General features: G+C 33.2%; 1 pseudogene; it reads left to right on the plus strand.

Moving 5' to 3' along the window:
* The first annotated feature begins 5,587 nt into the window (after nt 1-5,587).
* Nucleotides 5,588-26,828, plus strand: LOC120159301 (annotated as a pseudogene).
* The last annotated feature ends 1,007 nt before the right edge of the window (nt 26,829-27,835 follow it).

Here is a 27,835-nt window from a genome sequence, read left to right on the forward strand (position 1 = left end):
AAGTCATAATCATGTTAAGTAAATTATGAGGTTTTGAATTTGCTCTTGGATCTAATTTTCTGAAGGTACCCTCGCGTGTTCGGATCACTCTTTAGTAGACCCTGATCACTCCCAATCTACTCAGTTTAAATTTAGTCACTCATCTTGAGATACACGTAAGTATTAAATTAGTGACTTTATAGTATATACTATTTAGTGGTTGCATCTGTATTTATGAAAGAGTATTGTTTTTGGTTTCTGATCCACAAGACCTAGTACTACTGATCATGGGAAGCATAGGAATTAGCTGATATCAGTTATCTTCTTTAGGTGTGTTCTCTTGACCTGATTAATACTTTTTTTGTATTATACTATTAAGTTATATGTACTGTTTGGAAGCATGTTCATAATGGTTACAATTAACTGAGGCATTCTTGATTTTTTAATTATGAGGCATCATTCATGATCTGCATATTGATGCATTTCTGACATATGCATGGGATAAACTCCCCGTTCTAACATATGCATGGGATAAACTCCCCGTTCTGACATCTGCATGGGATAAACTCCCAGTTCTAACTTCTACATGGGATTATATCCCCGTTTTATTTTTGTTAGGATCCTCTATGGAGGGCTAAATTACCATTTTAATTTATGTTTATGTTGGGATCCTCTATGGAGGGCTAAATTACCATTCTAATTTACATTTATGTTGGGATCCTTTACGAAGGGCTAAATCCCCAGTATGATTTTTGTATCAAATTTTGGATATCTCTTTCTAAGATAATATTCATAATCAAATGTTTCAGAACGAAAGATAAGATTATGAATTTTTGTTGGGATATTTTGCTAGTAAATATTCAAATTTTAATATTGTTCAATTATTATTTTGCTTGAATTTTTTGCGTTTTTTAGATTATCCAAATATAGGACAAGTTTGGCTATCAGAGGTGTGGTCTCGATTATATATTGTGTGGGGTTTAATATTTATTTCTCAACCTTCTTAAGATGTGACATGAGTTTATTTCTGATATTGTATTCGGTAAATCTTTTCAAAATGACTTTTTAATAATTTACGTTTGTGGATTGTTTACGCGATCAACGTGGTCACCCTGATTTAGTTGTAACTCCAAGGCTGGGTCTAGGGGTTTACATTTATTTGTATCAAAGCATAGGTTTAAATTATCAGACTTTGCAGCCTGCTATAATTCTAAAAATTTATTTAAAACAAATCTGCAAAAGAATTTTTAGAAAAGTATGAAAAATGATTTTGAAAAAAATCATGCCATAGGATTTTCAAGTATTTTATGAAATTATCGAGACTCCGATGCTATTCTGGAAAGTTACTACTTTTCTGTAATGATATTTTAATACTTAATATATAGTCGTGAGCCTGGTTTGCATGTCTAATGTATTTTAGGCACCTTAATCGGCTATTTCTGGTGTAAGGTTTGAACATATGTCTGAACTGAAACGATTGAGACAACTCCTGAAGTAGAAAGGTAGGGATATATTTTCCTGATTTTCCTTTAACACTCTTCAGTCCTCCTCAGTTAAACTTCATTAGTAATTCTGAATCTATTCTGGATTTCCTCCTGAAATTAAGATGTGATAATATTTGGTTTTCAGCATTATGTTCAGTTTTATATGGGAAGCTCTGACCGAAATCTCTAGACTTGTTCTAAAATCTTTCCTAAGAAGTAACTCGTTGGAATTTTATATATCATATAACTAAATGTTCTTCCAAGTTCATTTTTATTGTGAATTTTAATAAACTTTTGGTTATGTGTAACAGTATTCCTGTAATAATGCTAACATGTTCGAGTTATTATTTTGTCACATCGTAGTTTTCAATAAAAAAATAGATTTTGATCAACATTATATCTGAAATGCTTGATCTGCCAAAGATTTGTGTAAAGTTTTACATTCCAGAATGGAATATTATTTTGGTATGAACTATTTTGAATTCCTTCAAATCCTCTATATATTAATTCTGATATCTACTAATAGTTTCCTTATTCGGTTAATAAATATGATATTTGTATCGTTCTAATTCAATCTGACTTGGGGAAAGTGTTTCATCACTATCATTCCTCTTCCCCGGGAATTATTAACTCTATATTTGATATTAATTATTCTAAAACATGATTATAAGTTTTGAAGCATTCTGAATAGGATCGAATATAAGAATTTCCTCTATATTGTTTATATTCTTAATGGAAAGGTTATAACATCTATATTACTTTGGTTCAGGCTATCTCGATGAGAGAGAGTTAATTTAGGGTATTATTCTGAAAGTATGAAAATTAGAATTCTATATATGTCCATTTTATTTCAACCCATACAGACTTCAGAATGGATATGTGAATGAGTAGCTGTAGATTTTATCAGTAGATTGCCTTTGACACTTGATTCAGTCTGTGTTTTATTGATCATCTCGACAAGTCCGTTTACTTTATTCTGGTTTGAACTGGTTACATTCCAGATAACTAATTGGTTGCTTGCTTATAAGATTATTCATTTTAATGAGTCTCCCTAATCTATAATGACTAATTGAGGTCTGAGATTTATGGCTAGAGATGGTTATGGGTCGGGTTTTCGCCAACCTGGCCCGACCCAAAATTTTACATCATTCACCAGACTCGACCTGACCCAAAAAATATACACCTTTCACCTGACCCGAACCCGACCTGACGTTTTAGATAAAATCCGAACTCGATCCGACCTAACCCAAAATAATAAGAAATATTATTTTTATTCAATAAAAACATTGATTTAATTGGAAAAAACTAATATATAAAGGGGTATTATTATAATTATTCTTAAATATATAAGGTAAAATTATATTTTTGGTCGGGTTATGTCGGTTATTTTTTACCCAAAACACGAATGCGACCAGACTCGAACATCACCTTTAAAAAATTGACTCGAGATGACCCGAACCTGAATTTTTTTAAAAAAAACTCGACCCGTTAGGTCAAAACCCGTCGGGTTCGAGTCTCATGTCCATCCCTATTTATGGCACGGTTCTAAAAGACTCTTCTTGAGGCTCTATGTACACGATCAAAACTTCGGTACAACCTATTATCTGTAGTATGATGGTCTGTTTAGAACAAATTATTCAGATTCTGAAAGAAAAGTTGAAATGTCGTATTATAGGGTTTTGAGATGATTAGAGGGATCATTTACCATTGACTGAGGTTTGCTCCTTGTTGGATTATGTGGTGAGTAGGACCAATTTCATTTCATGAGTTATTGCTAGAGCTTGAGTGTGTTTATTATTAATTGTTACCAGTCTGGCCCCCTTATGTTGTTTCTAATGAAATTAACTAGGGTATGGTTTGAAATAAAAAAAACTATTCAAATGCTTTTCTACTACGGTCAAGTTCTGTGAATCATATGAATACCGATGGTTTAGGTATTGTGGAGTAAATGTTGTTCTGAAGGTCATTTCAGCGACTCTAATGTCTGTGAGGATGTTATTCCGTCATATTTTTATGTTAGGTAAAATTTCGAGGTCGAAATTTTCTTAACGGGGAGAGTTGTCACATCCCGAATTAGAACTAAATTGAAAGTTTTTGAAAGTCAACGTCATTTTTAAGTTTCTAAAAGTTAAGGGACTAGTTGCTTAATTTACCCAAAAATTTGGGAGTTTAAAATCTTTTTCCCATTTCTTCTTTCTTTTCCTGTTTGTGGCCCAAAAACCAGTTTTACTTTTCCCCTTAAAACATATTTTATTCTTGTTTCACTTTTTCTTCGATTTGTCATCAACAACACGATCGTGTGTCTCACTGCCGGCATCACTACGTCTGTCTCGTCGTCACCTTTCGCTTTGTACCCTTGGTTTGTCATTTTTCGTTACCATTAGCGTCGGCTGAGGGAGTTTAGTTTTGGGATTTCAAAGAAATTCAATTTCGCTATTCCCTGTCAAGAACTGACCCCAATTAGTTATTCCCCGTACTTCATTTTATTTTTCTAGAAATCTCCTTGCAAAAATCGTCGTTGAATGGGGTCCCACACATCCTCACGCATAGTCCTGTAAATATGGGACTGTCCAAGTGATTTTAATTACAAAACCAGTTGAACCGATTAGCTGCTGGACTGAACTAGCTACTGGACTGAACTAGCTACACCGGTCACCCGACCCGTTGACCATTGATCGTTGACTTTGGCCATTGACTTTGACCGTTAACTTTTTTCCGAAGACATTTATTTTTATGTTTTTCGACGTCCTGAGTCCATTTCGCAATCTGTTTTGCCAAATTCTATCCCGAAAGTCCTCTTTTACATAATTTATTGCTTAAAGTCATAATTATGTTAAGTAAATTGTGATGTTTTGAACTCATCACGTCTTCAAATAACTCTATAGTAGACCCCGATCAGTCCCGATCTACTTAGTTCAATTTTGGTCGCTCATCTCGAGATACGTGTAAGTATTAAATTAGTGACTTTATAGCATAAAATGTTTAGTGGTTAGCATCCTCATTTATGGAAGAATATTGTTTTAGGTTTTTGATCCGCATGACCTAGTATTACTGATCGTGGGAAGCATATGACTTAGCTAATATCGGTTATCTTATTTAGGTGTGTTCTCTAGACCTGTTCAATACTTTTGTTGTATTATACTATTAAGTATATGTACTGTTGGGAAGAATACTCATAATGATTACAATTAACTTATGCATTCTTGATTTCTAAATTATGAGGCATCATTCATGATCTGTATATTGATGTATTTTAGACATCTGCATGGGATAAACTCCTCGTTCTAACATTTGCATGGGATAAATTCCCTATTCTGACTTCTGCATGGGATAAACTCCCTGTTGTGACAGCTGCATGGGATAAACTCTCTGTTCTAACATTTGCATGGGATAAACTCCCCATTCTGACATATGCATGGGATAAACTCCCTGTTCTGATATCTGTATGGGATAAACTCCCCGTTCTGACATCTGCATAGGATAAACTCCCCGTTCTGACATCTGCTTGGGATAAACTCCCCTTTCTGACATCTGCATGGGATAAATTCCCTCTTCTGACATCTGCATGGGATAAACTACTCTTTCTGATATCTGCATAAGATTATATCCCCATTCTATTTCTATTGGGATCCTCTATGGATGGCTAAATTGCTATTCTAATTTCTATTTCTGTTGAGATCCTCTATGAAGGGCTAAATCCTCAGTTTGATTTTTGTATTCAGTTTTGGATATCTCTTTGTAAGGTAATATTCATAATCTGATGTTTCAGAACGAAAGGTAAGTTTATGAATTTTTGTTTGGACATTTTGCTTGTAAAATATCTGAATTATAATATTGTTCAATTATTATTTTGCTTATTATTTTATGCCTGAATTTTTTGTGTTTTTTACATTACCTGATTAAGTCTAGAGGAAACACTGAGCCTTGTAGCTCATATGTTTCTATCTTTCTTTTTCAGATTATACAAATATAATACTAGTTTGGCTATTGGATATGTGGTCTCAATTATATATTGTGTGGGATTTAATATATATTTCTCAATCTTCTTAAGATGTGGCATGAGTTTATTTTTGATGTTGTACGTGGTAAATGTTTTCAAAATGAATTATTAATAATTAATGTTCATGGATCATTTACGCGATCAACGTAGTCACCCTGATTTAGGTGGCCCCATGAAGGAACAAGCCAAAGTAAGGAACTCCAAGATTGGTATTCTCACTCTCAACTATGAGAACTTCAAGAAAAAGCCTGATAAAGACATCAAGATAATGTTTGATCCGTTTACCATGATCATCAATGACTTGAAGAACTTTGGGAAGGTCTATCCCAATGAAGAGATGGTCATAAAGATGTTTGCCGGATTGCCTACATCTTGGAATGGCAAAGCCAATATCATTGAAGAAGCCAATGACTTGGAGTTATACACCCTTGATGAGCTCATCAGTTCTTTACTCACTCAAGAGGTGAAGCTCCAAAGAAATAAGGAAGAAGAAGAAGATAATAACAAGAAAACGAAAGAGGTGGGAATCCTCTTCAAATCCACCAATGAGAGTAATCAAGACTCAAGTGAAGAGGTGGATGAAGAGGAAGATGAAGAAATGGCCAAGTTCTTTAAACAATTCACTAAATTCATGATTTCCAAAGAAAAAGAAGTGAAGCATGAATCTAGTAAGAAGAAAGGTCCCCCGGTGTTCTTTGAGTACCAAAGGATGGGACATGTCAAGTATGAATTTATTTTCCTAAAAAAGAATGGAACTAGCAAAAAGAAGGCATTTGTGGCGACTTGTAGTGATGAAGACAACTCCGATGATGAAGTGCCCAAATATATGCCTCATGGCCATTCAAGAAGATTCAATGGTAACTTCTAACTCTTTTGATTCAAATTCTTATTCATTTAAAGAGTTACAAGATGCCTATGATGAGTTGTAATTATAATTTGAGATCATGAATTCCAAATATAAGAAATTAATTTCAAAATTCAAAGTTGAAAATGATTTGATTTTGAAAGAAATATTTGATTTTGAAAAACAAAATGAAATTTTGAAAAATGATTTTGAGCTTTCAAAAACCAAAATCAATGATTTAGAAAAAAAAATTAATTTTAAAGTTAAGCTTGAAAGCTTAACAAAAGAAAAAGAATTAATTTCTCAACAATTCATCATATTCAAAAATGACAAAATGCTCAAATTGCTATTTTCATCGTCATATGGAACATAATTGTCCTTTAAAGAAAGGAAAATGTTTTAAAATTAGACAAGTATGGGTTCCTAAGGGAACAAGGGGCATTGAATCTAATGTTCAAGGATCCAAAGCAATTTGGATACCAAAATCCAAATAAATGTCTCTTGTAGGTGTGTGGGAGCAATGGTGACAAAAGTGAAGATATTCAAATGCTCTAGCCACACTTGATAAGAAATGTGTAACCTCTACACTTAAATGTTTTAAATTTTGTATAATTGGTTGCCTATTTGTTTTATGTATGCATGAGTTTTAAACTTAAATGATTATATGTTGTTTTTCATCTCATGTATATTAAAATATATTATGATGAATATTTTTTTTTAAGTTTCAATGATTTTTCATAAATTTTAGTTCATCATAATGATTTTCGGACAATTTTTTTTAATGCTTCATTTTTACAATCTTTGACTTTTTGACCTTAAATCTAAATGTTTATGCATGTAATTTATTGCAAATAATATATCCCTAACAATTGATGTCAATTTTTCAAATGAATAACATTTTTGTATAGCTTTATGCATATGAACTTGAATGTATCATGATTAATCTTGCATAAAGTAGTTTAGAATTGGATTTATTGAATTTTATTTGTTACTAACATGTTTGTTCATCTTTGTTGAAATTCAATAGTTTTTAAGTGTCAAGTTATTAAAGTCATTTTTAGTGCTTTTGTTGAGGGGGAACCTTTTGATTTTTCAAATGAATTTTAAGTTAAAATTTCTACTTACTCTCTATTGTTATTTTTAACCTTAAATTTTGAATTATTTTTTATATAAAAAAAGGGGGATAAGTATGGGTTTGAAAAATTCAATTTCAAGAATGAAAAAAGAAGGAGCCTTAATATTTTCCAAAATATTTCTCTTTTTCATCAAATGTTTTACTAAGGGGGAGTTTTGCCAAAAAAACCATTTTTCAAAGGTTTTGTTATATCAAAAAGTGGGAGATTGTTAAACCTATTTTGATATAACAAATTTAAAGGCAAAATGTTTTGGACTAAATTGAATTTATGCAAAGTTATCAAAACTAATTCAAAGTCCATAAAACTTAAATTTGAACACAAAACTATTTTCAAAGAATGAAGTACTAATATTGTCTCTACATTATCGATACCACATGAACAATATCAATATTGTTCTTGTAGTATCGATACTCAAGGTAAAGAAAGTATCGATATTCCCATGGTAGTGTCGATACTGCCCATTGGTTTTAAATGTGTTCAGATTCTAGAATGCATTTTTGGTACCAATACTATGCAAGTATCAATACCATTATCGATACCCCAAACCCCAGTATCGACACTTCCTATCCAACTATCATATAGCGACTAGTTTTTACTAGAGCAATACCAATACTCATAGCCTGAGTATCGATACTCCCTGTTCTGGACAATTTTGCTTTACAGAAAATTAATCCCTAACGGCTAGAAATATCCACAAACTCATTCCAACATATAAAAACAAGTTTAAGATACTTAAAGAAGGTTACGACACCTATCCAAGCAATCAACGTTAAGAGAAAAGCTCTTTCAATCTTATTTTTCCTTTTCTCTTGTAAATAGAGTGTTTTAGTGAGCTTAATTGTGTAAACAACTTCCTTTGAGAGGTTTCTCATTTACAATATTTTATCCTTTTTAAAAGGTGTTTTGATTCTATCTTAGCAATTGAAAAGATATGGAAATTGTAAAGGTTACTCTTGATCCTAGAAAAAGAAAGAACAAATTAGTGAATTTGTTAGAAATCCTTAGTGAGGAGCTAAGGTAGTGGATGTAGACTTCATTCAGGAAGTTGAACCATTATAAATCATTTTGCAAATCTTTTCTATCTTTTATCCTTATTTCTCTAAAATTTCAAAAATCCAATTCACCCCCTCTTGGCATATTCGGGTTGATCTTTTGAGCTTTCAAAATCCCAACATGACTACTAATTTGAAGGTTATGTTTTCTAACATGAGCTTATACAATGATAATAATTTGTTATCTGAACTCTGAGTTAAGTCTACCTTGGTGGTTGAGATTAAGTCGAATCAACTTCTCGATATATCCTTACTTTTGTTTGTGAAACTACTTAGCAAAGTTCTGATTTTGAGAACACATTCGATGAGGATGGTGTATTCCTCTTTCAGGGATGTTCCGTGTGCCAAATGATTTTGAAATTCAACAAAATATTTAGTGGAAAACTCATGATTGTCGTTATTCTATGCATCCCAGTGGGATTAAGATGTATCAGAATATTAAAGAAATGTAATATTGGTATGGTTTAAAAAGAGATGTCACTGATTATGTGGCTATGTGTTTGGTATGTCAGCAAGTAACGGAAATAAGAGTGCGTAACTATGAATTTTGTTAATGGATTGCCTTTGACACACTCTCTTTTATTATTGATCATATTACCAATTATTCCCATTTTCTTCTGGTTTAGACGACTTATACTCTGGAAAAATTGGATTGATTATATGTCTCTGAGATTTTTCATATATATGAAGTACCCTTATCTTTTATTTTTAATCGAGATCTGAGGTTTACATCATGATTTTGAAAGGCTATTCCTAAGGCTCTAGGTATTCGATCAAATTTCAATATGGCTTATCACCCGCAATATGATAGACAGTTGAACGGGTTATTCATATTTTGAATGATATGTTGAGAGGATGCATTATAGATTTTCAAGGCAGTTGGGAGGATCACTTGTTAGTGGCCGAGGTAGCTTACAACAATAGTTATTAGACCAGTATTTAAATGGAACCGAATGAGGCCTTGTGTGGTCATAGGTGTTGTACTCCACTATATTAGATTGATTTATTTGAGAAGAGAATTATAGGACCCGATCTTATTTAGAAGACTAAAAATACAGTTAGGTTGACCGAAGATAAGATTAAGGCTACTTTTGATAGACAAAAATCGCATGTCGATCCAAAAAGATGATATATTGAGTTCCGTATTGGTGACCGAGTAAAGGCAAGTTGAGCCCGATGTTTATTGAAACTTATCAGAATATACGACAAGTAGGACCAGTTGCATATCATCTTGAGTTACCACCTAAGCTCGAACTCATTCACGATGTCTTTCATGTTTCCATGTTGAGGCGCTACCATTCTGATATGTCTCATATCATTTCTATTTAATATGTTAAGTTAAGACCTAATTTTAGTTATGAGGAAAAGCCTATTCAGATTCTTGCTTTTGAGGATCGAATATTGAGAAGCCGACGTATACCAATGATTAAGGTACTGAATAATTATATTTCTTGTCTGTAAATTTTAGAAGTGTGAGAACTAAAAGTATAATTCGCCCAAAAATAAATGAGGGTATTGAAATGCCCACTTCTTCTTTCTTTCTCTCTTTTCCCCCAATTTTCTGAAAACTTCTCTAGCTATTTCTTTGTTTTTTTCAACCAACTTACCTTTTTTATGTTTGGTCCCAATTCACCACCGTCCGTTTCGTCGTGGGTCTCAATGTTGGCACCACTCAATTTATCTCATCATCCTGTTCAGTTGGTTCGTCGTTCGTCGCTGTAGTTTGCAATCTAAAAAGGGTCGAACATTCGAGTTTCTTTGAAAATCCCATTTTCACCACTCTTTTTGGAAAACAACATTGGTAAGTGACCCCCATGCCATAAAAAGTTATCCTAGAAAATTTATTGTCATTCCGGCCACTATAGGTTGTCACACGCGTCACCGCTATGCGTGTACGAGTTGTTTTTACAACCGTCGGTTCAAGCTAATGAACTGGTCTACTTGAGCTGATCTGAAACAAATCTTAAACCAATCTAACTAAACTACCAACGGAAATAGGGGTGTATTCTGGTCAGGTCAATTTTTTAATAAAAGTTAAACCCAACCGTAGTAAATGGTTTTTTTAAAATTGAAATTGAAACCAAATGTCATAAAAACTTAAATATGTGAAACCGAAATTTTCGGTTTGATTCAATTTGGTAATACGATTTTTGAAAAAACGAAAAATATTATTAGACATGATTAAAAAATCGTGGGCTGCTTTGACTAGTCACTACAAAATTCACTTTTTCCCTAATCTAAGATGATTCAAAAAACTAAACACATTTAAAGTTCATACATCATCATTATTAAAATATTTAATAAAAATATCATATATAAATTTAATTATACTACATAAAATAAGAGTGAAAATTATAATTTATCTATATAATCAGTGTCGACACCGTTTTTCACCCGGGCGGGGAAAGACCAATATCAACTCGGGAGTTTTTCTTTTGAAAAGAATTTTGAAATGTGAGGAGTCGCCACCAATCATTTAAGGTGCGATTGGGACACCATAAAAACGGGTGATTTTAATAAATATAAATTAAATTGATAAAAGCCTTCCAATGATATTGGGACACCATAAAAATGGGTTATTTTAATAAATATAAATTAATTTGATAAAAGCCTTCCAATGATATCGCGACACGTGTCATCATGTAAATAGAGAATTAAATATATTGAATTAATTTAAAATTATGACCACTTTGATAGATTGTGTAAGTAATAAGGACTAAATGTAAATTATTCCAAATATTAACTGTCACGTAAGCACTTCCGTTAACTGTTAACGTCTAGTGGCCTGATTGGATGCATTTAAATAGTTGGGTAGTCTGATTGACAAGAATTTAAAAATGGTGGTCGAAATGAAAAGAGATTATAGTTGGGTGGTCTCTAGTATAGTTTACCCAATTTTAAAATTGGTATCGTGGTGTTGTACCCAAGCTTTGATTTCTTTCCATAATCTACCGACCAACGCTCCACAACAAAGAACCCAGACCGGATCCGGTTCCACCACCGACAGCATTAAACACCATAAACCCTTGCAATCCAGTGCAGTTATCAGCTAACGGACTAACTCGGTCAAGGCATAGATCCAGATCCACAAACACAGATTTTGAACGTGAGTTTTGTTTTTTGAATGGAATAATGCACTATTTGATTATTTTCAAATAGTTTTTAAATTAGTTTTTTATAATGTTTGGGGTTGTTCTTTATTTTCGAATTAGTTTTGTAGACACCCGTTTTTGTCCAGGTCTTTTTTATTATTATTATTTATATATTTATTATTATTATTATTATTATTATTATTATTATCATTATTATTTAATTTACATTTACATATTTTGTGCAGGCCAATCCCAAGGCCCAAACCCGAGCCCATATGATAACCCAACTAGGGTTTCCTCTCAAGCTTCAGCTGCCCCTCTCACCAGCCGTTGGATCTGGACCTAAATCAATGGTCCAGATCAGGAGATATTAGGGTTTCAACCCTAATCCCCTAAATGCTCAGTCGCCGCCTTCAACTTCTCATCTCTAGCCGCCGCTCAAGCCGAGCATCCCCTCGCCGACAGCCTCTGACGCCGGCTGCCTGCATCCACAATGACCGAAGGTCCCTCCATCAATCTATTAACAGTGAAGAACAGCAAAACCAATCAAAAAAATATATATATATCATCTACAGTTCAAATCTCACCAAATCTGAAAACCCATTAAAAAAGTCCTAAATCCCTAAATATTCGGCTTTTGGTACTAACCCGAGCCTAGGAACATCATTCCTATCAAATAGAGATGATGATTCTCAGCCAAGCACCATAAGAAACATACATGCAATGACAGAAGAAAACCATTCGGGTTTCCAGAAAAAAAAAAAAGAGAAAAAAAGAAACAAAAACCACAACCGAAAAAATAAGAGAGTGGAGAGATTTACCTAGGTTCGAAGCCGGGGAGCCCCAAAGTCACTGTGGAATCCGAGAGGTCGTCAGAGTCTCGGTGTTTCGAAGGTAATCTATCCTAAATCTAAAGGTTTAGGTTTGGTTTTAGGCTAGGAGGGGTTGTTTTTCGGGTTGGGGTTGAGTGAGGGAGTCTTTTGGGACTTTTTTTTTATCCGGCCACCATGGGCTCCGCCGTGAGCCGCCGTGGCCACCACCGGTGTAGGGCGGTTGTTCCTTCCCTGATGAGGGAAGGGCGAGAGAGTTCTCTGCTCTCTCTCTCTCTCCCTATTTTGTTGAGATGAGCCAAATGAGAAATGGGGAAGGAAATAAGCCGGTTTTGGGCTTATATCTCCAAACCGAAACGGCGACGTTTAACAGGGGGAGGAATTCCGTGTTTTCGTGATATGGGTAAACTACTCTGTAGGTCCTTGAGCTTTGTAATCTCACGATTTAGCCATTGAATGAAGTTTCATTTTATTTGACTTTGAGCCTTTATCTTTTCACTGTTACATATTAGTCACTATCCATGCTTTATGGCATTTTTGTCTATATTTGATAATGGTTTTAATAAATTAAAAATATTTCAATTTAATCACTGATTCCATGTATTTTATATTATTTGCGTTATTAGAATTTGGTCACCATATTTGTAATAATTTTATTTTAGTCACTTATCTTACATGTTTCTGTGATTGCTTGAATATGGTCATGATATTTTTAATTCTTCCATTTTAGTCACTGTGCTAGTGTATTGTTCATTTTCATTGACATCCTAATTTGGCCATGACATTTGTAAAGTCTTTATTTTAGTCACTGTTAGTATTTGGTTTAATTTCTATTTGGCCCTTTAAGTTTCTGTTTTTCCATTTTAGTCCTCTAACTTTCTGTTTTAGCTTTTTAGTTCTTTATGTTTCTGTTTTATTATTTTGGTCCTGTAACTTTTTTATTTATTTACTATTCAGTCCTTTGAATTTCTGTTAATCATATTTTAATCCCTTAATTACTTATTTTTGGTATCTTATTTTGGTTTGTAATGTTATTTATTTTTTATTTTTAGTCATTTATGTATGGATGTGTATTTTACTCATTAGTTAATTATTTGTATTGTGTAAATAATGTGTTTAATTTAATTTAATGTAAATATTACATTTATTTTCATTATATTTTTATATATGTATGAAATATTCGATTATATTTTCAAGAACACGTATGCGTAGATTGGGCGTGGAAAGTACTACTTGGTCGAAATGGTACGATCCGATACGGCATTTTAACGACATAGGAACTTGCAACAAGTCGAGTATATTTTACTAATTAATTTGTTTAAATGATGTAATGTGTGTAACAATTTACTTTATTTTATGTAAACTTCAAATTTTTTTCATTTTATTTTCGATTCATTTTTTAGTTAATCAATTTATTTTGTTGTATGAAAACGTCAATTTTATTTATATTCGATTCGCATTTTATCAAGAGGGAAATATTCTTTATGAATAAGAAATAGTCGAGTTAGCTTTCCCGATGGAGGATTGCTAATTTCGAGATTTCTTTTCGAGTTAAAGAATTTTCTCTAATTATTTAATTCGAAGCAAATTAATTAATGTTCGATAAATAGATCATATTTTAACTTTATATTCGATTTATAATTTCCACCATTTACAACGATGTGTAAGCGACACAGTACCAATTTTGGGCGTTGTGGGGATGTTTACCCTTCCCCGCACGTAACCGACTCCCGAATCCATTTAAATGAATCTTTGGTAACGCAGACCGAATCTTGTCTTAAAAAATGATTTTTCTTAAAATTGTTTTAAAAGACGTTTTTAGGTATTCAACCTACCTAACCCAAAGGTCGATGGCGACTCTTTTCAATTTTATTCAAATCAATTCAAAATCGCCCAATTTTTCTAAAATAAAGTCGTAATCGTTTTTTTAAAATAATATTTAATTTTTTTACCTAAAAAAATGGTTATGACAGCTTGGCGACTCTGCTGGGGAAGTTTTTTAGAGTCGAGCTGTAAGTCGCTTACACATTGTCGTTGTGGTCGAATTTATGAGTTCGAGTCTTTAGTTAATATATGATCCGTTTATTGAAGTTTTTTAATTGCTTCATTTTTTATTTGTCATACTAACATTTGATTTTTTTTATTTATTTCAGATCGGTCCAAGTTTTTGTCGTGTTTTTCTTTTCTGTTTTGAGTCAAAGGTAGGTACGTTCCTCCTCACACACATCACATACATTTGCATAACATAAGCTCTAGACACGAGCTTTGATCCAAATTAGTTGGGGTGAATGCTTTACTCTCGTAAGAATTTATTCTTCGTATGAGTTTTAGCAAATAACCCATGGGATACATACCTTATGCATTCGTAGGGATTTATTCCTCGTATGGGTATAAGGTAGTGAATCCCCTCGAATTGAACTCGTTCCGTTTGAAACCTGTAATGGGTGAGGATTGAGGGTCTGGCAGCCCAAGGGGGCACCGACATCAAGGACAATTCGAGTTCCCTTTTTCTGTTAGAGCCGAAACCATGCAAATAGTAAACCATAGAGCGATCATCCTAGGTATAGTGATACTGAACCTTTGTCCGTTAGTAGGTACCCAACTTAGGTGTACACAAAGGAGGATCGTTTCTGAACCTTTCCTTTTCGTTTCATATTCTGTTGAATAAAAGCATGCGAACTAGATACCATGCGATCAGGACCAATTTCTTGAAAATAGATAATTTTGGGTAGAAAGCATGTCCAGGTAGGATCGTTATCTATTAAAGCATGTTAGGGTAGATATCATGTCGGGTAGGTGTTATATTCATCTTTGAATAACATTTTTATCCGTATAAATTATTTTACACATACTAACTCGTTTTTCTCTTTTGTTTTTATACACTAACTTATTTATTTTGTTTATGTCATTTTTTATCCTTCTTTGCATGGCATTGCATCGTCATGACATAATGTGAAAAGTGTTGTTCCGCAAGGGGATATTCGAGAGAGAAATTTTCACAAGAAGAGGTAAAAGTTTTCAATCAAGCAGTCTCGTATACAGACATGCACTGAGGGTTAAAAGAAGCTCAGAACACAAAAATGAGATTTGCTCGAAGATCGTCCATAATTCGAGACTGGAATGGTGATCCACTGATCCTAGAAGTAATCCAGCAGTAGATTCTTATTTATAATCATGTCATCGCTACACATCAAAGAGCGACACAATGGCTTCAGCACCGGCTAGGCATTAACAAAGTTAGTTTTACTGAGCATTGAGGGGCATCTGTTCCAAATATATCTGAGACGAAGCAGTGAGCTCGAAGATTGTGCAACATTCGAGACTAAAAAGATGATCCATTGAGACAAAGAGTAATCCAGCAGTATATTCTCATCTACAATTATTTCATCACTATTTATCAAGGAGTGACACACTAACTTCAACATTACTGGGGCATAAACGGAGTTAGGTTACAGAACGCTTGAGGGGCATCATTTCAAGGACGAAGATCTGAGACGAAGAAGCGATCTACTTCAGACTCAACCATCTAAGCGAAGACATGTCTGTGAAGTGGACTGCCTTGTAATGTGAAGGCTTTTATTTCTGGTGAAAATTATTCTATGATATTCATCGTTGGGATCAACATTTTTTGCATCTGCATTCGCATCTTTGGATTTTGCATTTGTATTTTATTTTATGCATTTTCACATGCATCATTCATGAAAACATGGAATTAATCAGTGGAGGATTCGATGAAGTGGTTCTAACCACATTGAGAATAGAAGTAAGAAGTTGAAACCATTACGACGAGAGCTTGTTCGGCTGGTTGTAGGATTGAGTCTTCCAAGATGATATGAGAAAAGAGTCCTCGTTCCTGGAGGTCCATGATGTTGATCTCGTGTACAACTACAACATAGGAAGCTTCAGTCATTCCGCTGAGAATTGTAAGACACTGAAGATCAAGATCCAGAACGTGATGAAGTCAGGGCATGTACAATAGAAGAAAATTGGGGCATTGCATTTAACACTTGACCTGAGAGATTGTTTTGTTTGAACTCGTTTTGTTATATCTTTTATATTTGCATAAATATTTTTAATCTTAATACTTGAATTTATACTACCTTTTAAGGTTGAATAATGGAACAAATTTTAATCTTGAGTTCTTTGAATATCAAATGAATTACATATTCTCTTAATTCTTCAAGAATTATAGATCTTTGACATATGCCAAGATTGGACCTATCTTATCCCGTCTAAAACCCAAAATAAAATCTCGATTTTTACCCGAAATAATTCCTGGTCACTACCAAATAACCAAATTTTGACATTCTATCTCTTTGAGACCTTGAAATATTCTTTTCGACCTTGAAACATTCCCTCTCTTTAAGGCCTTGAAACATTCTTTCCACCTTGAAACACTGCATTTATTTTTTGAGACACAAAAGTCATACCCATACCTTTCTTTGAGTCAATAAAGTCACAATCGTCTTCTTAGACGTAAAACCAACATTTTTCTACCAATAAAACCTACAGACACTGAGTACAAGATGTTCACTTAAACCTTCCTACAAAGAAGACACAGTGTGGGGCATCTCGCATCAATTTTCTGAAGACGAGCATGAGCAATTGAGACATGCTGAGAGCAAAAAAAAGCGAAAATAAAAAATAGAATGCATTCAAAATAATTCTATCATGCATTAATTACATTGTTTTCATTTAAATAAAAATTAATCCTGAAAATATATCCCTCTGGGGATACCTCTTCTGCAAGGACTTCTGTGTATGAGATGATGAACGGCTTTCTTTCTTTATCCCTTCACAAAAGGAGAAAATATATCCCTTGTGTCCCCTTTGAGCCTGAATGATATTTTCTTTTGATTCAACCCTAACCAAGGATCACCCTCCACACTGGGGGCAATGTGAAGGAAATCTGAGTGAAGAAAATTGATCCAAATGAGATACCGAAAGGTGAACCAGACGCAGAGTGCAAAGATCAAACCAAAGAGAAAAGAAAAAAAAAAGAAAAAAAAAAGAGCAAAGAGAAAAATCAAAGCAAAAATCAAAGAAAAAGCGAAGAAAAAAGAGGATAAGAAGCACATGCAAATATTCCCTCGAGTCAAATGACACATCAAGTTTCAAACTATGAGATTGATCCACAATCACTTCACTTGAAGATCATATAACATCAAGAGAAAGATGCATAGGAATATATCCAAATTAAGCGAGACAAGATTGAATGCATCAAAATGAACTGATCCTTGGTTCGATCACCTTTAAACACTTGTTTGGGCCTTTTATCCATTTCTTTCATAACCGTGAACCATGACCCATATTATGTGCTTAAAAGACCATTCTAATCATACATGGATTTCTAAGCGGAAAAGACTATCCTCAGATTTCATCCCGCCTATCAGGATTAATATTTTACTCAAAAGGTTTTCTAAAATCTTTAATGCATGATAGAGAAAAATAGCAAAGGGGGGTTCAAGACGTAAATTCTGAGTAACGTCTTGAAACCAAAGAAGGATTTGAGTTGAAAACCTTAAAAGGCGGCTCGAATATGAAGACTATTGTATAGGAGACGATCGCACAAATCCCTTGACGATGCATCGCACGACCTGAATGAGAGCATAAGAGCTGGGAGTCGAAGAACAATTCCAGTAGATAAGTACAAAGTTACTCCATCAGATCAGTGAACATCAAATAAATGAGAATATCATACCTTTGACCAAAAATAACCACTTGAGACCTTTTTTATCCTTCCTTACTTAACCATTTCTCAAAGATAACATTGATCTTGACACTTGTCAAATAGCTATAATTTATCGAAGGATTAAAAGTGTAATTAATTCTTTGATATCCAATGAACTCTTGTTCTATGATTTGTCAATTGTGAAACCTTAAAAGCGGCAATATTTTCAAATCTTTTGATTAAACATTTTTCAAAACTATTGATATTTTCAGACTTTTGAAAATAAAAGAAGAAAAACATTTTCCAACAAGATAATCTCTCTGGAGGCGTATCTTGGAATTCAAAAAATATCTATCTGAAGCTCAAGATCGAAGCTGGGGCAAGAGAAGCTAAATTTTAGGGCAAAATTTGATGGAATAAACAAATGGTCTCAGGTCAAGGTTTGTAAGAATATACACTGGTGGAGATACGGACAAGTTGAATCAATGATAGAGTGAAGAATACTCTCGCAACTATTCTCCTTCCAGATCGAGAAAACATACATACATACATATATACATACATACATACATATATACATATATACATACATACATACATACATACATACATACATACATACATACATATATACACATACATACATAATACATAAAATTTGCATCAAACATTTATCATCATATATATTAAAGACATTTTTCTCCTCACTTGAGGACAAATTTGACAAAAAAATCAAATAAATTTCATCTTGACATCCATCATAACATCCAATATAGTCAGTCAAAAATACATCATTTTGATCTCTTAGGAAATCAAAGCTCGAAAATGACCATATGTCTCTAACTTGAAGAAACAATGACATCCACAGATGTGACTTCCTGAAGTCAACAATTAGGACATTTCATCCGCCAGCAGGAACAAACAGACTATCAGTATCCTTTGATATTGTTTCTATCGAAACAAAATGTTGTCTCACTATAGGCAATTTCTTTGGTAAAACAAATTTTGTCTCGCTTAAGACAGTTTTCTAAAAACAAATTTTGTCTCGCTTGAGATAATTTCTTTCAAAACAAATTTCGTCTCGCTTGAGACCTTTTCCCTTGGATATACAAATTTCGAATTTGTTTCACATTAAGCAAAGTTAATATCACTTGAGATTGTTGTTTCTTTTAAAACAAACTTCGTCTCGCTTGAGATATTTTTCCTTTAAGATACAAATTTCAAATTTGCTTCATATGAAACAAAATTAATCTCACTTGAGATTGTTGCTTATTTCGAAACAAATTTCGTTTCGCTTGAGACATTTTTTTCTCTGAGATACAAATTTAAATTTGTTGTACTTGAAACAAAATTAATATCACTTGAGTTTTTCAAAATCGATTCGTCTCGCGTGAGACAGTTTCCCCTTTAAAAATAAACACCTTTGAGATTGTTTCCCTAGAAACAATATCGACAATCTTTGAATTTTTTTCTCTTAAAACAAATTTTGTCTCTCTTGAGACAGTTTCTCTTGAGATAAATCTTTGAGTCTGTTCCTTTTGAGTTGTTTCTTTTGAAACAAATATCTTTGAGTCTATTTCTGTTAAAACAAAGTTTTGTCTCTCTTGAGACAATTTCGTAAAAAAATCTTTGAGTCTATTTATTTTGAAACAAAGTTTGTCTCTCTTGAGACAATTCCGTGAAAAAATCTTTGAGTTGTTTCTTTTGAAAAAAAATCTTTGAGTCTGTTTCTTTGGAAACAAAATTTTGTCTCTCTTGAGACAATTTCTTTTGAAAATCATCTTTGAGTATATTTCTTTAAAAACAAATTTTGTCTCTCTTGAGATAGTTTCTAATAAAAAAATAACCTTTGAGATTGTTTTCTTTGAAACAAATTTTGTCTCACTTAAGACGTAATCCATCTTTGAGCATGTTTCTTTGGAAACAAACTTTTGTCTCTCAAGACAATTTCTTTTGAAAATACCCACCTTTGAGATCGTTTCTATTAAAACAAATTTTGTATCCCTTGAGACAATTTTTCTAGAAATACAAAATCTTTAAGTTTGTTTCTCTTAAAATAAAGCTATCTTTGAGTCGTTTTCTCTTAAAACAAGATCATCTTTGAGTTTGTTTCTATGGAAACAAGGTTTTATCTCTTGATACAGTTTCTTTTGGAAAAAATCTTTGAGTTTGTTTCTTTGGAAACAAAATTTACTATCTTTGAGTCTGTTCCCTTGAAACAAAACAAACATCTTTGAGATCGTTTCTCTTGAAACGAATTTTGTCTCATTTGAGACAGTTTTCAATGAAACCCTGATCTTTGAGAACATTTCCCTTAAAAACAAATTTTCTTGAGACAGTTTCCTTTAAATCATCTTTGAGTCATTTCCCGTGAAACGAATTTTGTCTCTTTCGAGACAGTTGCTTTTGAAAAACTTATCTTTGAGTCTATTTCACTTAAAACAAAGCAAATATCTTTGAGATCGTTTCCCTTGAAACGAATTTTGTCTCCCTTGAGACAATTTTTATCAAAATCCAATCTTTGAGTTTGTTTCTATTGAAACACATCTTTGAGTTGGTCTCCCTTGAAACCATTATCCCTAGAGATGGCCAGCAGTCCTCATCACGTAGGAACTGAGTTATCACCACTCCTAAAGATGGCCAGCCGTCCTCATCACGTAGGAACCGTGTCATCCCTCGACCAGACCTCCTCATCACGTAGGAGCTGTGTCACCCTTAGATAACCAGTAGTCCTCATCACGTAGGAACCGTGTTATCACCTTGAGATGGCCAAGAACTCTTCATCATGTATGAGTAGTGTCATCCCTCGACCAGATGTCTTCATCACGTAGGAATCGTGTCACCCTTAGACGACCCGAACTCTTCATCACGTATGAGCAGTGTCGCCCCCACCAACAAACAAGGATCCAATTTTTAGGTCAAAAGAAAGAGAACCAGCCAAAAACGTGTTGTATTGTCGTCTTTGCCCTATTCTTGTTAACACAAGAATGTGCAAAGAGGGGCAGCTGTAGACACCCGTTTTTGTCCGGGTCTTTTTTATTATTATTATTTATATATTTTATTATTATTATTATTATTATTATCATTATTATTTAATTTACATTTACATATTTTGTGCAGGCCAATCCCAAGGCCCAAACCCGAGCCCATATGATAACCCAACTAGGGTTTCCTCTCAAGCTTCAGCTGCCCCTCTCACCAGCCGTTGGATCTGGACCTAAATCAATGGTCCAGATCAGGAGATATTAGGGTTTCAACCCTAATCCCCTAAATGCTCAGTCGCCGCCTTCAACTTCTCATCTCTAGCCGCCGCTCAAGCTGAGCATCCCCTCGCCGACAGCCTCTGACGCCGGCTGCCTGCATCCACAGTGACCGAAGGTCCCTCCATCAATCTATTAACAGTGAAGAACAGCAAAACCAATCAAAAAAATATATATATATATCATCTACAGTTCAAATCTCACCAAATCTGAAAACCCATTAAAAAAGTCCTAAATCCCTAAATATTCGGCTTTTGGTACTAACCCGAGCCTAGGAACATCATTCCTATCAAATAGAGATGATGATTCTCAGCCAAGCACCATAAGAAACATACATGCAATGACAGAAGAAAACCATTCGGGTTTCCAGGAAAAAAAAAAGAGAAAAAAAGAAACAAAAACCACAACCGAAAAAATAAGAGAGTGGAGAGATTTACCTAGGTTCGAAGCCGGGGAGCCCCAAAGTCACCGTGGAATCCGAGAGGTCGTCAGAGTCTCAGTGTTTCGAAGGTAATCTATCCTAAATCTAAAGGTTTAGGTTTGGTTTTAGGCTAGGAGGGGTTGTTTTTCGGGTTGGAGTTGAGTGAGGGAGTCTTTTGGGACTTTTTTTTTATCCGGCCACCATGGGCTCCGCCGTGAGCCGCCGTGGCCACCACCGGTGTAGGGCGGTTGTTCCTTCCCTGATGAGGGAAGGGCGAGAGAGTTCTCTGCTCTCTCTCTCTCTCCCTATTTTGTTGAGATGAGCCAAATGAGAAATGGGGAAGGAAATAAGCCGGTTTTGGGCTTATATCTCCAAACCGAAACGGCGACGTTTAACAGGGGGAGGAATTCCGTGTTTTCGTGATATGGGTAAACTACTCTGTAGGTCCTTGAGCTTTGTAATCTCACGATTTAGCCATTGAATGAAGTTTCATTTTATTTGACTTTGAGCCTTTATCTTTTCACTGTTACATATTAGTCACTATCCATGCTTTATGGCATTTTTGTCTATATTTGATAATGGTTTTAATAAATTAAAAATATTTCAATTTAATCATTGATTCCATGTATTTTATATTATTTGCGTTATTAGAATTTGGTCACCATATTTGTAATAATTTTATTTTAGTCACTTATCTTACATGTTTCTGTGATTGCTTGAATATGGTCATGATATTTTTAATTCTTCCATTTTAGTCACTGTGCTAGTGTATTGTTCATTTTCATTGACATCCTAATTTGGCCATGACATTTGTAAAGTCTTTATTTTAGTCACTGTTAGTATTTGGTTTAATTTCTATTTGGCCCTTTAAGTTTCTGTTTTTCCATTTTAGTCCTCTAACTTTCTGTTTTAGCTTTTTAGTTCTTTATGTTTCTGTTTTATTATTTTGGTCCTGTAACTTTTTTATTTATTTACTATTCAGTCCTTTGAATTTCTGTTAATCATATTTTAATCCCTTAATTACTTATTTTTGGTATCTTATTTTGGTTTGTAATGTTATTTATTTTTTATTTTTAGTCATTTATGTATGGATGCGTATTTTACTCATTAGTTAATTATTTGTATTGTGTAAATAATGTGTTTAATTTAATTTAATGTAAATCTTTGTATTTCTAATTACATTTATTTTCATTCTATTTTTATATATGTATGAAATATTCGATTATATTTTCAAGAACACGTATGCGTAGATTGGGCGTGGAAAGTACTACTTGGTCGAAGTGGTACGATCCGATACGGCATTTTAACGACATAGGAACTTGCAACAAGTCGAGTATATTTTACTAATTAATTTGTTTAAATGATGCAATGTGTGTAACAATTTACTTTATTTTATGTAAACTTCAAATTTTTTTCATTTTATTTTCGATTCATTTTTTAGTTAATCAATTTATTTTGTTGTATGCAAACGTCAATTTTATTTATATTCGATTCGCATTTTATCAAGAGGGAAATATTCTTTATGAATAAGAAATAGTCGAGTTAGCTTTCCCGATGGAGGATTGCTAATTTCGAGATTTCTTTTCGAGTTAAAGAATTTTCTCTAATTATTTAATTCGAAGAAAATTAATTAATGTTCGATAAATAGATCATATTTTAACTTTATATTCGATTTATAATTTCCACCATTTACAACGATGTGTAAGCGACACAGTACCAATTTTGGGCGTTGTGGGGATGTTTACCCTTCCCCGCACGTAACCGACTCCCGAATCCATTTAAATGAATCTTTGGTAACGCAGACCGAATCTTGTCTTAAAAAATGATTTTTCTTAAAATTGTTTTAAAAGACGTTTTTAGGTATTCAACCTACCTAACCCAAAGGTCGATGGCGACTCTTTTCAATTTTATTCAAATCAATTCAAAATCGCCCAATTTTTCTAAAATAAAGTCGTAATCGTTTTTTTAAAATAATATTTAATTGTTTTACAAAAAATGGTTATGACAGCCAATTTTTCTAAAATAAAGTCGTAATCGTTTTTTTAAAATAATATTTAATTGTTTTACCTAAAAAATGGTTATGACAAGTTTCGAATAGGTTTTATATATTTTATGAATAAGTTCGGAATCCTTGAACATTGTTAAATAGCTTCAAAGATTTTGAAAAAATTGAGAGGGTAAACGAAATCTTAAACCCTAATATTTTGGGAATAATAAAGAATTCATATTGTGAGAAGATATAAGGGGAATAACAACATCTGTTTTAAATTTTTTTTTCATTAAATTCAAACTTAATTATCTATTACATAGGTTTTGTTTCATTAAGTATCCAAGTAAGCAGTTTGGTCTGGTGGTAAAGTGAACTTCATTTCACCATTTTAAAATTTCATTAAACAAAAATCGTGTCACTCTCTAATTAGTAAGAATTAATTAAATATAAATAACAAATTATAAATTTTTTATAAAAATTCTGACGTTGTAATGATGGACATCCACGTCAACTTTCTTTTATACGTCTACGTGCTCTATCAGCATCAAGCGTTAATCGTCAGTTAAATGGCAGTTTCCATCCACATATGGTTGTTTTTTACTCAAAACTAAAGGTTGAGTGGTCAAATGTTCAAAAAAAAACAATACGGGCAAGTTTCACAGTACTGTCAAACGTTAGTGTTATTTATTGCATTATGCCTCTCTTTTTTTAGTTTTTAATAACTTGGGCTTATGGCACACTTTCCTTTGTCTTTATAGCATGGTTTCATATGCGTTTCGACGCATTTTTGGTCTTCTTTATCGATTGTTTGGTTTTTTTTTCCTGGGTATGGATTTGACATGACCTCGACTGATCAAGATGACGTTTATTTTTTATCCTACTGATCTTCCCAGCTGTAGACGCTCAACTTAGATTTAGAAACTTGATTTGCATTCGTAGATAGTTTTCTTAAGATGTTTAATTATGATTTGTGGTTGTCGATAATCTTTCAATAGTTTGATCCCCTGTTTTAATTCATTTGACAATGCAATCAAATATGCTCGTATCTATCTTTTGTTCGATTCTTTTAGATGGAATTTTAACCTTTTTCCTTGTATGGTCCTTTTATGACCTCAACTGACTAGTTTATTGTGTAAATGGTTATAGAAAAATGTTCCGATTATGTGCAGTGAAGCACGTAAGGTTTTAGGGGATGAACTTGAAGTTATAAAATTCTAGAATGATGAAAACAAATTTTTAATAGAAAATATATAGAAAAATCTAAAATATATGATAATCTTAAATTTTTAGGGGGCGATTACCCCACCTGTCCCGCCTAGATCCATCCCTGAATTATAGTTGTAAACATTTACTGTAATTTTTTATATCTTACTAACATAAAAAAAATGACAATATTGACTAAAGTGGTGCTTCGTTAAAAATGTGAATTTATGATTAAATAAAGATTTAAAAGGTACTTCTATTCTTTATAGTATGATTTTTTTTATCGAGTTATCCTTTAATTTTTTTCAGGATGTTTTGTCATCTATTGGAGAAAATAATAAGAATACAAAAATTCTATCCAAAGAAGTCAAAATTGAATCTCTTAAGAGAATAACCTAACATTTAACCAGTAAATCGAACTTTAAAGTAGTTGTATTATAGATATAATTAATATTTAGGTTAAACTAATATTAAATTATTTATATTTAATATATTTTAAAACAAATTAATATATTCTTAAATTAATATTAATATTAAATTATATTAGTATATTTTTAATTCAAATTAATATATTCTCAAATTAAACTAGTTTTGTATTTTGTTAACTTCAGTCTTTAAAATAAAATTATTTAATTGAAATTTAAATTTAATTTAATTTTTATATTTTTACACGTGATTACTTTCAAAATTAATTTTATAAATATATTGATAATTTCATATTTACTTTTTCTAATAAAATTATTTTCAAATTTCATAATATTCTTTTAATTTTTAACCTGTGCAATTTGTGTTTAAATTATTTTCAGACTTTCAGTTTACTTGAAAATGTATTCTACAATATGATTACAAGTCCAATTGTCTTTTATTATTGATAATTGTTCTATGGGTAAACCATGTGAATAGTCCCTTTTATTTTTGTTCTAATCGACTTTGGTCATTAGTTTAAAAATTCAGCGTGTTTGGTCCATTTGGTTTAAGTCCATCAGTCATTAAATTACGTTAATTCATTAACGGAAGTCTGAATTGATAATAAAAAATAAATAAAATTCACGTGTCACTTCTTCTTCTTCTTCTTTAGTAACAAAAAACTTCAGAAAAACATTACGTGCGGTTAATGGATTCCCTTTCCCTCCCTATACCCCCTGATATCTACGCTTCCCATAGCAAAGAATGCACCATCTCCAGCCACTCTAGTGCTCTCCGCTTACATTCCCACATCCAAAACAACCGTATCAAGCCCTCCTTGCCTTTGCTTAACTGCCTCCTCCTCATTGCATGTAACCTGTGGTCACTTGGAGATTGCACGTCAGAAGTTCGATCAAATGTTTCTTAGAGACTTCAACTCTTGGGCTATCATGATCGTCGCATTCCTCCGGGCTGGTGACCCCAAACAGGCGATTTCTTATTTCGTGCTCATGGAACATTGTAATTCTTTCTTCAAATTCCTATCTTGGCTCATCGTGTACCTTTCTCAAATCATGTTAATGGGAGGTTACTCAAGTTGGGTTTTACCCCTGATTTGTCTTTAATCGGGTCATTAATCAACAATTATGGGAACTTCAAGTGCATGGATGATGACGACACTCTCATTAATCGGTCTTCAAAGTGTAACACCGTGACATGGACGACAAAAAATGGTGAGTAGTTTCAGGAAAAATCAATTCCATCAGGTGTTCAATGATTTTATCGGGATGGAAAGGGAAGGTATAAAGAAAAACAGCTTTATTAACTAGTGAACTACAAGCATGTGCTAGGATGGACGATGAAGGGATGTCCGGACGACAAGTTCACGCCATTGCTATCAAGCTTGGGTTGGAATCCGAAGGTTTCGTTCAATGCAGGTTGATCGATATGTATGGGATGTAGATGCTCTTTTTGTCTGGGTTTTCGTTTGAGCTTTACTTGTATAAATACATATATCTATATATACTTACATATAATGACATCAATTATTGTTTTCTTAATATTGGCTATTTAAATATATAGGTTAATATATAAATACATATATGGGCTAAAATAATTATTTAATTTTTATTTTTTTGTTTCTAGGTCCAATACAAAGTCCAAAATTGAATTACATGCCCCAAAGTAGTTACAAACAACCCAACCGGCCCAATCGGTGGGAGCCCGAAGCACGCATCAGCAGCCCAGTAGCCAAACCCGGACCGAATGGAAGCCCAGTGCTGCAGCCCACTAGGGTTTTCTGTCACAAGTTTCCAGCGCCGCTGAAGGCTATCCCTCGGATGAGAAAGATATCCGATGGTCGAGATGGGTGCTCTAATTAGGGTTAACCCTAAGATTAATCCACTATCGCCGCCACTCGATCATAACCGTCAATCCAGTCGAGGATCTAATGGCCTGGCTTCACCCGAAGACTCCACGCGCGCGTGATCTGGTCCATACTGTACCCGAACGACCGCACAACCCTGGCAAATCTCTCTCTGCCGCGACAACGCTAGACTCCCGAGAGAGGGACGAAATTTCCCTGTAATGCTCTCAGCTCGTGCATGCAAACAAAAACCAACCGAAAATCAGAAAATACAGAGGATCAGCGAAATACAATAAAATAAATTTTAAATTCTAATTTTATTAAAAATGAATAAACATTATTAATTGTTATTAAAAAATAATAAATTAATGACTAATAATTCATTTAATCCCTCCATTGTAATTAAAAATTTATTAAAATATTTTTTATATTTTTAAACAAATAATTTTAAAAGTCAATAATTTTTTCAAAAATATATGAAATTTATACTTTTTTAAATTATAAAATATTTTTTATCATCATCATTATCATCATTTTGTAAAACAAATACTAGTTATAAAACTTTTATAAAATTATTCATATTTTAAAGGGTAAACTACACTGG

This window comes from Hibiscus syriacus, unplaced genomic scaffold, assembly GCF_006381635.1.
Source record: "Hibiscus syriacus cultivar Baekdansim isolate YM2019G1 unplaced genomic scaffold, ASM638163v2 tig00111356_pilon, whole genome shotgun sequence".
In the NCBI taxonomy this organism is placed as follows: Eukaryota; Viridiplantae; Streptophyta; class Magnoliopsida; order Malvales; family Malvaceae; genus Hibiscus; species Hibiscus syriacus.